Below are 12,441 nucleotides of genomic sequence, written 5' to 3'. Positions count from 1 at the left end.
AAACTTGGAGAAGAAAGTGTGACCTTTCCATTCGTAACTTCGTATTTTTCGCTTGAAGTGAGAAAAGATATCCTGGTGATTTTTTTAATATCCTTTCTCTGGTACAAGAGGACAAACTAATTAAGATTTTAATTAAACGACATAAAAGACGCATTATTGCAAACTTACTACTGTGAAATTACATCAGATGAAAGAAGGCGAAATCCATTAAATGACATAACAATTAAAATCTCCAAACAAATATGTCAGCAATATTTCATATTGAGTAGCAAATCTATTCTCATTCTTCTAAAAACTCCAGGATCTAAATACATCTTTAATATATCTGACACACAATTCATTTTTCTAACAAAAGAAATGTGATATCTCACCGTTCAAAATCAAAAACCACAAAATGAAATTTAATGTAATCCGACAATCCATTTAACTACAATTTCTGACATTCAACAAATAAGGCAGTTGAAAACTCGACATGGAATACTTATAGAGCGTGGAGACCAAGGAATGAAGCTATTGGCCGAAGTTTATTATCTCATGCTTACTTCTCATCAAAAATGATCAATTTCATATCTCAACTCATCCCCTTCCATTGATTTTTAAAGTGAAAAACTTCTGAACCATTGAAAACACCCCATGGCAGGTGCATGGAATTAAGTTCTATAAACTTCATCCAGTTCATTATATGGCGTCTACCCAGCTAGATACATTTTGTTCGGTGTTTAGCCAGCACAAATATTGATGAAGAAGGCATTTTTTGAGAGCCCATTGTGTCACAGTTCTCAATATTTACACGATCCAACACCGAAATGAACAACAATAAACAGGACGAAAAAATCGACAGCACAGTATTGACAAAGTTCAGTTTATTTAGACCCTAAACACTAAAATGACCACTGTACACTATACTTTAGTTTAATGCATGTGGATTTTTCTCAGACCTGAATTCAAATGAAAATATAATGAGCGCTTATCAAATAAGGAAAATTGGAATTGACTGACGAGCAGGTGGGATTTTAGTCCATACTACTATATGTGTTGGAGTCCCTATAATTGAAGGTCTGCCCTTTTAGCATATTGTTTAGATTTACTAATGCCTATCAAATTAATGTAAATAACAAATTAAGATTATTTAAAATAACATTGAAATGAAATTATTTATAAAATGGTACAACTAAACAATAAAATACAATTGCATTCTCATCAAACTATGGATTAAAGCTAATTTTCTTTTCTTAAAATTAAAAAAAAAAAAAGGTATAATGATTTAGTGCAATATATAAACAAAATATTTCACTGTCAATAGTTAAAAAAAAAGTTGCATACATTTAAAAGGTGAAAATCATAATCAGAAACCATAGGTAATCAAATTTGGAAAAAAAATTTTTGGAAGAAGTGACAAATTCACACATCATTCAGTGATAAATCATTGTTATAGAAACCATAAAGTATTTAATAATAAACAAATATTCCACATAAAAAATATCAAAGTGTTGACTCACCACCATATACACACATGATATTCCAAATAAATCCTCATAAGAAGTGCACGGTTCTATATGACCATGTTACACTGACACTTGGACTTCCATATTTATTCAAGCTTATCATTGGAAAAAATCAATTTGAAATAAAATAAAATACTGTCAATATCTGTCAAACTTGTGGACGTTTTGAATGAAACGAAGTTATGCAAACAGCATAATTACAGAGTAATTTTCCACTTGATATTACAGATATCAGACTTCATATGAGCATATACTGGACAAGGCTTCCTGTATGAAGTTAAAGGTATACCCTCAGAAAAATTTCAATACATCAATGAACCACAAAAACTGTCAGCACTCACAAGTTAAAATAAGAAACTCCGATAAGAGTCTGATAAAATCTAATCAGTCAACTTGTTTTGTTGACAGGTTTTCAAAATTCTCTTTACTCTTACCTTCAGATTGATATGATATCCAAATTAAATCAAAGTTCTGAGAAAGTTTCATCCAAACATGAGATTTCCTTTTTAATGTCATTAAATTTCAGTCTTTTGTTTGATATCAAACAGTGTTAATTTTTCCACACCTGTAAGTTAAAGTTTTTTGGCAGTAAACATAGCTGCAAAATCTTTCATCAATCAACACGTAATTATAATTAACTCCCAGAGTAAAATATTTATGCTTGTTCCACATCAACAACAATACCAGATAGTAATAGAAATCATAATGTACTTTCTCTGACACTTGAATCGTTAGCAGAGTGAAATAAGCTCCGCCTCTTCGTCTCACACCACTAACTTCCCGCCTAAGGCCACAATGAGTTTTTTCTCTTGCATTCAGGGATATACTATGAAGAGTCCAGATTTAAAAACTTTAAGTCACTAGGGGGCATAGACTCATCCGCTGACCAACAACTAATTCAGTACCCCCATGTCATGTGATTTACAGGTCAAGCGGGAAGAGATGATATTCATGGCGTCGTGCAATGAATCCCTGGGATGACAGAGAGAAATAATAGGATTCCTTCGTGCCCTGTCAAATTCCCAATCCCCTAATCTAATAGGATTTTTGTTAACAAGACCAATCTACATTGTATGGCATCAAATGCCCGTTATAATCCTTCTTTTTATTGGAATCAGGATTTTAATTCGCTTTCTGACATCTTAAAGTCGCTCCTTGGACAGAAAAACATGGATTTTGATGTCCTTTCACTTGGAAGTCCCATGACGAATGAGAGGGACTTTGAAACTGTAGATAGCCAACAAGATGATTCAGCTGCCCACATATGCAGCCAATTCTAGATACCAAGTGTGTTTCCCTGTTAGAGTGAAAGTTTTTTTTTTTTTTTTTTTTTTTTTTTTTTAATAAAATACACCTTTTTTATGTATTTTCTGCAAATTACTAGAACAATGCATATTGTACTACCATAATAAATTGTGTTACCACATAAATAAAAAAGATCTAATACAGTATAGAGTACATGCTCTCTCTCTCTCTCTCTCTCTCTCAAATACTGAATATTTCAACTTCAACATAGACTTAACCTAGTTCCAGCATTGTGTCACCAGAGAGGCCATCTGAACAGTTACTATGGAGAATAATTGCTAGTATCAAAAACCATATCATATTATGTTCTTAAATGTTGTCTCCTAAACTGTAACAAATGGACAATATTTCCCCCTTTTTTATGTAAATGAAAAAATTTGTTAATTCACCATGAAATCAAGACACCACTCCTATCATACAGGCTCCAGAGAGTCAAAATTAAAAATGGTACTCCGTGAAAAGTGCAGCCACCTTATTCAAAGCATGTACACCTAAATCTTTTTTCTGTTTTAATGAAAGAAAAATGCAAAGTTTGACCACGTGTCACAGGTTTTTTTTCCAAATGTCACCGTGCTGAGTGATTTGGCTGGATAATCAAGATTTTAAAGATTAGCATGAATTTAATATATCTGACATATCTCACATTTTTCTACAAGACTTGTTACATGGTATCACACATTTAAACTCTTAAATGAATTCCAAACTTACAGGTTGGTACTGTTATGTCCAAAATAAACATTTTGCCTACTGAAAACATTAAAAAGTCTTAAATTATGTAACAACCCTGATAAAGAATCTTCTTTACTTCTTCACAAAGTGAAAATTTATTTATCAGTCAACATTTAAAACTTTATGAACCAGAGATAAACAATGATGACAGGGACTTTCCTATTGGTTACAGGTAAAGGGTAGAATTATCTCCCCTGAACAAAGGCAGATAACCATCTACAAGTCCACAGGAAAGGCCACTTTAAAAAGATATGTACAAGGAGGACCAATCCACATACACAAAAAAAAACCCAATTCCATGTAAATACATTTCACAGACATTATAAAGATTGATTTTTTATCAATCTCAGTCTTTTCATGCAATGTTACACTAATGAGACACAAAAACAGACTTTTCCTTTCGCGGTTATTGGATTCTACAAAGTTGCTGAGTTGTGGCTTAATCTGCTCACAGATTGTGAATTGTAATAGTAATGCCACTTGAATAAGGGCTTTTTATTTCTGTGTAGTGTGTGGTATACAACCCAGACATTGCATGACCAGAACACCGCACAAGACCCCCAACTACTAGAATTTAATACACTTCAAAATGGTTTTAATAATGAAAATGAAAATAATATGAAAAGAAGATACATGTCCCTCAATACCATCTCTTTACATAATCATCTTCATGAATCATATCTTTATTCATGATATTTCTTATTGAGACCAAATTTAAATTTTCCAGTTTAGAAAATGACTGCGCAGAATGCAGGTATAATCTCAGAGTGAGCATTTTCTGAAATATTCTTTCCTATTTCAACATCTCAACAGCATGCACAATCAGTCTCACAGCATTAAGGCAAATGAGCAAATGTTTAGAACTACAATAAAAGGAGGAGTGTCTGTGAAAATATCTGCAAACAAAATGACAATAATCCACAAAAACGAAGTAGTAAGGGACCTCCAAAAATGCCCCCACTGAGGTAATCAGGTTCACTTTTTTGTTGAGTGTTGACACAAGATACTTGCACCTCAGTGGCCATTAGACTCTTCTTTCATTTTCAAAGTATGACACATTCTGTGATGTCGATTAAATTTGTAAAAATTAACATCAAAGCTTTTAAAACTGCTAATAAAAAACGACACTTAATTTCAATCAAGTCAAGATTAATTTCTCATCTCCAAGGTTTACTTTAAATATCAAAATGTGCACAATTAATATACATGTAGCATAACCCCTCTTATCTTTCTTTTTATCATTTGTATATTCATCAGTTAATTTTATCAAGTAATTAGATTTGTAAAATAAAACTTTGTTGTTCCCATTTCTAGCATCTTTCAAAAAATGTCTTTGATGTTGAACAGGTGATCAACACAGCATGGATATTCCTTAATAAATGTTCCATTAAGTACAACCGATTAACAGAGACCAGGCTGTCCTGATTCCAGGTAAATCTACCTCCCTAGGGATCCACACATAACTGACCAGCAGCCATAATTTGTGAAGCAGATAGGAATCAACTTCAGTAATGGCCATCAACAAGACAGGGAAATCCTGGAGTATAACATGTAGAAATGATGCTATAGCTGGTCAAATTGTCAATATGCAATCAGGGTAATGTGTGTGACACAAAGGCAGGAAACAGTTAAAGTCTCAGGAAGACAAATAGACAGAGTGGTATTAGTCACACTTAAACATACGATGGCCAAGTACTCCATTTTCAGCAACATATTCAAATTTTGTACCGTACTGATAAAGCATCAAGCAGCTGCACACTGTCAACCCCCAGAGGCATCAAACAGCCGTACACTGCTACCCCCCAGCTTCAGAAGTATCAAACAGCCGTACAATGCTACCCCCCAGCTCCAAAAGTATCAAACAGATGTACACTGCTACCCACAAGCTCCAGAAGCATCAAACAGCAGTACACTGCTACCCCCCAGAGACATCAAACAGATGTACACTGCCATCCCCCAGAAGCATTAAACAGCCGTACACTGCTACCCCCAGCCCCAGAAGCATCAAACAGCCGTACACTACCACCCTCCAGAAGCATCAAGTAGCTGTATACTTCCACCCTTTAGAAGTAAAAATGATTTCATCTACACCTTAATGTGAAAAACTATAGGTATGACCGTATCTAAGAAAAAAATGAAAATACTGTGAAGAACGTCAGGCATGTTAAAAAGTCTTCAAAAAGATACAGGAGTTTGATCCAATTATCAATGGTCTGAAACAAAATGATCGTTATTGAAAAAAATACTATAAAACCAATTTTCCAAAGATATGCACAGCATTTTACAGAACTGTTACTATCTGCGATAAAACAATGTCTTATTGCATCCACTGCGGAAACTGCAAACATGCATTTTCACATTTCTTAAGTCACAGAAATGTTTTACTGCAATCATTGAGACATTCCAAGCATGTATTTTAACTAGACCACTGTGGCTTTACTATTCTGCTATCTTATGACAATCAGCCATTACTCAAAGCTATTGCAGCATTCAAGTTCCAATTTCTAAATTTTACCTCCTCAAAGCATGTACATTCGAACATCCAAATACAAAAAATCATCCCTTTTCAACAAGTAGCAGTCAAACTAGTTCCTTGACCCATTAGTACTTCCTGTTGTCAAGCAATGATGGACCATTGTAAAATTGTTTAGATATTCTCTAAGGGACATTGCATCCTCTGGCAAAACTAACTTTTATAGGTTACAAATATGTGAAGCTGATTGCTACAAGATAACATTGTTTCTGTCTTGGTGACACTATGTCAACAGCAACTTATGAATGTTTTAACATGAAAATAAATCTAAAGGAAAAATTATCTTGTTATCAGGGAAAATTTTGTGTGTTATTTATGTAATTTCATTTTCAATTCAATTAGAAGAAACAGATATAAATTGACCAACAAGTTTTTAGAATGAAAAAGAATAAACGTCATTCAAAAAAGAAATTGTGTTAAAAGTTTGATGAAAATAGCTTACAGAAAAAACCTTGTAATTCAAAAGCTTTCCTTACTATTTCAATTCCCGTGCAAGAAGTCAGAGTCAAAGGATCACAGGCAGTTATGACACCAGTATGTAACCAACACCCAAAGTTGTGTAACAACTTGTTACAATGATGGAAAATGAAAATTAATGGGAAATTAGTGACACTCTCATGTTCAGCTCACAAGTACCATTCTGCAGTACACCTAAGTCCATTAATTATTCTAACAAGGGTACAAAATTGGTTTGAAATTAATGACAACAGCTGGTTGTACAAGACAGGGGACCGGTATAGCTGTCCTGTTGTTCTATTTATCTACCTTTCTGACAGTGACCAGTGTCCAGTTGATAAAAATCACCACCCTGAGGCTGGTCAATTTTTGCCAAAGCAGGGCTGGGAGAATAAATCTGTTTACTGGACCATCAGGGCTGCTAATGACTTTTGTAGATTTATGAATAGTAAAGCTACCATATAATATCATTCAGTGTTTAACTTACAACACCCTACAAAACCATTGAAACACTCATCTCTCACAGATAGGCGAGCATTTATAAAAGAATGGAGAATATATATAGATGTAACGATATATTGCTTCATCACAAGGTCAAACTGGCAAATGGACTACACCTTATGTTTTACTTTGATATGACAAACTCTCCTGTATCATAAAAAACCCATCTATAATCAACATTTAACCCGACTCACTAAATGCAACCGATAGTGAAACATACATTGTCTAGTTTGAAATTTACTTTAATCATGATTTACTTAGATTATGACAATACATTTAATTGACTTGTAACCAATGCATGAAAAATACAGGAAAGTTCATGTATAACATTTAAGTTCACATTAAGATGCCAATCAATGAAATAGATGTAATTTGTTAAAAATTTCATTAACAGAAAAACAGTGATTTTCAATAATTAAATCACATGAGCTGATGTGATATCCAATTGCCTCCAGAAGTGAATGTCTAATTGTACTTCCTGTACATGAAATAGAATAAAATTATAAATGAAACCAACAAAATACGCTGATTAAAAATAAAATGGCTTCCCCATTCAGAACTCTACAGATTCATTACCAGCACCCCCCTAGGTTAATGGACATCATCAGCATTACGCATGCTGCATGTTGAGGCTCGGCAGCTGTTGCCCCGGGGAAGGGATCCATGGCACAATACAAGTATGATTAGTTGCATTACAAGTCATATTCAATTAGAGGAAAATTTTATCAAGCTAAATTAACATACTATGTTGAGAAACATCAAGGAAATTTTAATACTACTGGAAATATCCCTCCACTATTCACTCTGAAATTATAAACTGAGATTCAGTCCACAAGCATGTAACTGATCTAGCTTGCAAACCCAGATTTTTTTTAGTATGGAAATCATTTTTACAGTAAACACAAAGTAAGTATAAAGGGAAAGAGTCACACTTCATAAGTCTAAGTGTAACCATTATCTGCCATTATCAGATGAAAATCAGGATTGAAATATGGAGCCCTGTGGAAAAAAATTCCATTTACAACATGGTCAGATGACCAAAGTCGTGGATGTCATGGTAACCATGAATACAGGAACCTGGAGACAAATTTAAGGCCACCAGTGGGTGAAAGTTATGTTGACCACTGCATGATGGGCATATTATTAACGTAAATTTATGAAAAAGGCAGGGTTAACTTGTATGATCAAACAAAAGGTTTCAATGCTTTCCAGCATAATACATATGATTAATAATATAATTACACACACGAAAGAGTTATGTCTATTAAAAAAAGTCTCAAATGATGACTTCTGAATCATTCTCATTAGAAACATGGAAGTTTGGTTCAATATTGGCTGCTCTTGTGAAAGGATTTTGCTTTTTTAGCTTTGTGTAACTTAATTTACGAGTTCTCTCCTGCCGTTTTATTGCTTTGTATGGTGACCTCTCAATGTAGTCATCGATGCTTCCATACCTGTCATCTTCCACACACTATTTACCTTAAAAAGCCATTTAACACAAACCTAAGAAAAGATAGTTTAATCCGCAATTCCTCAGCAGGAGTTTCCTTGGTCTGCCAAAGAGTCCCAGGATATGTTCCGAGATTGAAGCTGCAGGTTGCCAAGCTCTGAGCCAACCCTTGCACCAGGATGAACCGACTAAATGTTGAATGTTTATACGACAGAAATAATATGCACAGTACGAAGAAAATTTTAAGGATGCATGCATGCACATATAGATAGCCATGAATGATGGAAGCTTAATAATTTGTAGGCTTCAGCTGGTTAAACAAGTTAACAGTGTAACAATAGGGGGGATGAGAATCAGCTGTCACAAGCTCATAGCTGACATATCACATTTATCAGACTTCTAACCAGAATTTAGCAATGACTCTCGTGTATGAGGGTGTTTGGGTCTGGCACGAAAGTGATTAACATTTGGTGACAAATAAATAACCAATTCTCACAATATACCTACCTGAATGTATTTTGTAAATAAAGCTGATGTTCAAGCAAATGTAACTTTCTTTTAGGCTCCTTTGAATAGATCCTTACAAAGTGAGGGACTGCCAATGGAGATGTTTGATAGGGAAATTGATCTTTTTTTGTTTCACCTGAAGCCCGAGTGACCCTGGTCAGTTGGTTGGGGAGACAGGTAATGGCTATTATCCCCGAGATTGATGTCTTTATTCATGTATTGATACCATATCCTTAAACAATGGCTTAGTGTTCAGAAACCGGACAGAGCAACGACCAAAACAAGAATACATGCTGTCATTGATTGCACGTTATATTTTGTACATTGAAAGGGAAAAATGAGTATAGTTGAAGACCAGAAACTGAAAACACATTTCACATCCAGTACAACCAAATTTCACAACGTAATTTTTCTTTTACTAATACACGAGTGAAAACAGCTGACAGACAGTTCTTACTTTACATTATATGAAATAAAATTTTGACCTTAATGATGCAAAGAGCTGTTTGAGAAAGTTTTGAATAAAAACAGGTGTAGTTTTACTCCATAAAACACACCAAACGAAAATCATTACATAGAGCATGTATTAGGAGAGGAAATGTCTTATGCTGAAACTGCCTTTGGTAAACTCCAGCAGGTCGGGCCATTTTCATTTAATGTTCAGCGTACCTTTTAGGGAGTAGATCAAAGTCAGCGGTCCTCTCTTAGTCCATTATTAGTTATGATAGATGGATATCTTATCAAAATCTTCACACAATTTGATGCTAATTTGAAAAAGAGGAGCATTAGTTCTTACCAAACCAGAATTTACATGAAAATGGCAGTAATTGAATAGAAAAGTCCCTTGAAAAGAAAAAGTGAATTTTAAAAACATTATCATTGGAAATGCATACAAAATAATAAAACTGATAAATTTCATGGAATATCATATCATTCAAATCTTAAGATCAAATTGTGTGATGTTAAACACTACACCTGAATGCTTTCAAATATATTCTTTTCACATCGAAAAAACTTTCAATTGGGACTTCGTTTGGAGTTTATCAGGATGCTTTTAAAATACTGGCCAAACACAAAATGATTAAACGTGCATGATAAATTGAAAAGGATTATGTCTTGGTTGGTCACCCCTCTTGGTTTCCCTTAAATTCTAAAGATGAAGAACAAAATGTGAAGAAGCAGAAGACACTAATCAATATTTGAAAAACTATCCCTCTATTAGTTGCCCTCATGTAACAAGTGTTTACACAAGCAAATCAACCTCTTACTCTGTTGTATTTGCAGAACAAGCTCTTTGTTCAACCCGTAATACATACTATCCTTCAACATCACATCAAAAGATTCTCTCGTTTTAGAGAATTCAAAATCAATAATTGTCAATTTGAATAGAAAAATGGGGGAAATGTTTGGTAAATTTCATCAGCCTCGATTTTAAGAGATGTTACGCAAATAAGAAAAAAAGATTCATCAGATAGAGCTCGGAGATGGCAGCTGACACCATATTTATCGGGAAATGACGAGGAAAGGTCACACATTCTCACTCAAGACCACCTACCTAATGATGGTAATTATTCAGTCTCGTAAGAAACACTACATCCCTACCACTTTGTACAAGGCATGTTTTGGGTAATACAAACAGAAAAGTTGTCAATGACTACAGTTTTCATTGTCAAACAGATCAGGCATATCAGACAGTATTGCCCATCAGCAATTCTTTAGAACAACGGCCTGTCATCGAACTGCACATAAATTTAAATGATGTCATCCAGACGTGTCAACCTGAGGAACTGGGTGTTTGTCTTGTCCGTAAAATGAAATTATCACATCCAATCCGATGATGAAATTAGGCTCTGACACTGTCCAATTGGTTTAATTAATTGCATGATGTAGGAAAACAGAACCGTAGCATCAACACAACATTCTAGTTTCATTTATGACTGATATAACAAAAATTTAACTGCGAAATTCCAGAGATGTCTATAGTATTGTTTCATCCTGAACACCAAGAACTTATAAAACATGTGAAAATATGGAAACATATCAGACTCCTGAGAACAATGATAGAAAATACCTTTATTATCCATTTACACCCCTCTCAGCCTTGGAGTAACTTTCTCCATTGTATGTTCAAAACTTTTTGAAGACCAATTAACATATCTGATTACCTGATAAAGGTAAATATTTAGTGTGACAAAAGATATGTGTAAAACTGTTTGACCTCCCCCAACCGTCAACAAAGCTTGGGCTGGGCTAGTGGTAACCCAGTAGTAACTCCACGAAAAGAGATGTCAGTGCACTCGACTGTAAATTACTACAGACTCATCTCCCTCAAGACGGCTAGCTTACAGAATAGCGTGCCTCCCGTGGAACGCCACTCTGATGCCGTGACGGTACGGCAATTTTGTACGCCATGTCTTATTCTTATCTGACATTAATACTTTGAAATAAAACCGCAATGACACATGCTGGATACAGTATACCTACACTTTGCACATATACTGCAATTACTTGAAAAATTGGAAAATTTGAACAATAAACCTTGAATATAAAATTAGGGATCCTGAATTCTAAGTGTGTGATGAGAATAGCTAGGATTCCCATGGAATGACATTTCCCCCTATACCAGTCCATAAACCTGTCAGCCATATTGCTTATTAGGAAGGAAGCTGGGTATATGAGCAGATCGAGTCAACTGTATATAGGAAAGTCTGATACAACACTATATCTGACAAAATGAAAAACTACTAACATTTAAAAATAATACCAAGCTTTAAGGAGGTACTGACTTCCTTTTAAATCATGGATGAAAATATAAATATCAGCAATATTTATCTATTCATTTCGAATTTCATTGATTGCTTTCTACTATAACTGCATTTTTTGACTAAATAAAGTAAATTTGAAAGTTTTCAATTTCAAAATATTGTTGCACATAACCTCCACTTTTCATCCACATCAATGTCTTTGGTGTAGCATTCCTCCTTAAAAACCTAAACAATTATAGCATCATTATACATGTACTCTGTGACTTTCCAATTTTTATTTCCTGGCATCAGGGTTCAAAAATCTATATTCATGTACTGTACTCAAAAAAGGTTTAAAATTTCAACATAAAAATTGTATTTAAAAACAAAAAGTCGACACAGTGACAATGTATCATAAGATGCAGAAGGTCTTCATTAGCCAATCTTCCTATAGATCAGTTTGAGAATTATGTTTTAATTTTCTATGCAAACTGAGAGAAATACTACAATATTATGCAATTCAAAAAATGTATCAATATTCCAAATTGAACTCTTATCCATCATATTCCTTGACGGTAATCCCCCTTGCATTCCTTGTGGAAGGTGGGACAGCCCGTTATCAATCCATCAATATGATTAATATATATAATTTAGAGCTGGGTTTCATTTGAATTTCAAATAGAGCATTGTGATAAGCATCTTCATTCCTAA

The 12,441-nt window shown here is 34.2% G+C and overlaps 1 protein-coding gene across 6 annotated transcripts in view; it reads right to left on the bottom strand.

Moving 5' to 3' along the window:
• Nucleotides 1-12,441, bottom strand: part of LOC125678653 (protocadherin-11 X-linked-like) — a 48,063-nt gene that overhangs the window by 22,145 nt on the left and 13,477 nt on the right. Inside the window, exon 1 of one of the 6 annotated variants that reach the window (XR_008800708.1) lies at nt 1,940-2,981. The exons of 2 other annotated variants lie outside the window; for them this stretch is intronic. The gene's annotated coding sequence lies outside the window, so the exon portion shown is untranslated. Of the gene's footprint in view, nt 1-1,499; nt 1,781-1,939; nt 2,982-12,441 lie in introns of those variants that run through there. 3 more of the 6 variants (XR_008800709.1, XR_008800714.1, XR_008800713.1) reach the window with 3 other exon arrangements.

Source organism: Ostrea edulis, chromosome 2, assembly GCF_947568905.1.
Source record: "Ostrea edulis chromosome 2, xbOstEdul1.1, whole genome shotgun sequence".
NCBI lineage: Eukaryota > Metazoa > Mollusca > Bivalvia > Ostreida > Ostreidae > Ostrea > Ostrea edulis.
The sequence above is the reverse complement of the archived record's forward strand: the minus strand, read 5'-3'. Positions and strand labels throughout refer to the sequence as shown.